Raw genomic sequence first — 1,870 nt, 5'->3', positions numbered from 1 at the left:
TCTTACTTAGAGGTAGGGTCTTGATGGAGATAAATGAGGTAAAATGAGGTAATTAGGGTGAGCTCTAATCCAAAATGAGTGGTGTCCTTCCAAAGGGGGACATTTGGACGCAAAGACATGCACATAGGGAAGACAATGTAAAGATACAGGGAGACAAAGGCCCTCAAAAGGAACCAACTCTGCTGAAACCTTTATTTCAGACTGTCATTTCTGTCTTTCGACTATGAGACAATAAATTTCTGTTGTGTAATCCACCTACTTTGTTACAGCAGCCACAAGAAACTAATACAGTGGTTAAAAGTATGACTTCTGGAATTAGAATGGCTGTCCATGAATTCCCCAGCTTTGGTATTCACTAGCTTTGTGACCATAAGCACGTTATTGTTATTTAATTTCTCTGTGCATCTGTTTTCTTCTCTGTAAGATGGGGCTTGATGTACCTTATAAACTCGTTGCAATGATGAAATGTATTGGTGCATGGAGAGCATATAGATAGTGCTCGGCATAGAGGACTCTCCTCATGTTGTCTGTTTTAACAGATGATCTCCTATGTGCATCACAGCCTGCCTCTCCTCTCTCACAGGACCACACGTCACTGTGGAAATACATACGAAGGCACCATGGTGTTTCTCACTGTGGTGATGCCATGGTACAATGGGGAGCACTCTTCATTTCTCCCATTTCACAGGAGGGGAGCATGGCAGGTTGTCCACTGGGAACTGTACCCTAATCCCACCATTGGGAGCATCACTCAAGCTGGGTAAGGAGAAGAAGGGGAGAAGAGAATAAACCTCTTTTAAAAAAAATAGGAGCTGCAGCAGCTCCGGCGCGGACCTCGAGGCGGCCCCGGCCTGCGCTGCCTCGGTCCCCCGCAGTCTCGGCCCCCGCTGCGTTGCCCGCCGGCACCGCTGCGGAGAACAAGGCCAGCCCTGCCGGGACAGCAGGGGGGCCTGGGACTGGAGCCACAGCCGGGGGCGCAGGACCCCTGGCGGCGCGGGCCGGGGAGTCGGCTGAGCGGTGCGGGGTGGCTCCAGTGTCGGCAGGCGGCGCAGCAGCCCCGGATGGGGCCATGTCTAACGGGGTTTATGTGCTGCGGAGCGCGGCCAACGGAGACGTGAAGCCGGTGGTGTCCAGCACACCGCTGGTGGACTTCCTGATGCAGCTGGAGGATTACACGCCTACGATCCCAGATGCAGTGTCTGGTTACTACCTGAACGACGCTGGCTTTGAGGCCTCAGACCCTCGCATAATTCGGCTCATCTCCCTAGCTGCCCAGAAATTCATCTCAGATATTGCCAACGACGCACTACAGCACTGCAAAATGAAGGGCACAGCCTCTGGCAGCTCTCGCAGCAAGAGCAAGGACCGCAAGTACACTCTAACCATGGAGGACTTGACCCCTGCCCTCAGCAAGTATGGCATCAATGTGAAGAAGCCACACTATTTCACCTGAGCCACCCAACCTATATGTACTTGTCTGCCCCCTTATCCCCACGCCAGCCTGTTTTCATAATAAACTTTATTGTGACAAAAAAAATATCCTATATAATAAAAGGGTAATATGCAAATTGACCCTAACAGAAGAATGACTGGTCACTATGACATACACTGACCACCAGGGTGCAGACGTTCAATGCAGGAACTGCCCCCTGGTGGTCAGTACGCTCCCACAGTGGGAGCTCTGCTCAGCCACAAGCCAGGCTGACGGCTGCCAGCACAGTGCTGGTGGCAGGAGCCTCTCCTGCCTCCTCAGCAATGCTAAGGATGTCCGACTGCAGCTTAGGCCTGCTCCCCGCTAGCAAGTGGACATCCCCTGAGGGCCCCCAGGCTGCCAGAGGGATGTCTGACTGCCAGCTTAGGCCTGATCCCC

At 52.7% G+C, this 1,870-nt stretch overlaps 1 pseudogene; it reads left to right on the top strand.

Moving 5' to 3' along the window:
* The first annotated feature begins 620 nt into the window (after positions 1 to 620).
* LOC139006117 (transcription initiation factor TFIID subunit 10 pseudogene) lies at positions 621 to 1,531 on the top strand (annotated as a pseudogene).
* The last annotated feature ends 339 nt before the right edge of the window (positions 1,532 to 1,870 follow it).

Source organism: Myotis yumanensis, unplaced genomic scaffold (assembly GCF_028538775.1).
Source record: "Myotis yumanensis isolate MYYU_CA2020_CCGP unplaced genomic scaffold, mMyoYum1.0.hap1 SCAF_3, whole genome shotgun sequence".
In the NCBI taxonomy this organism is placed as follows: Eukaryota; Metazoa; Chordata; class Mammalia; order Chiroptera; family Vespertilionidae; genus Myotis; species Myotis yumanensis.
This window is presented reverse-complemented; position numbering and strand designations above follow the sequence as displayed.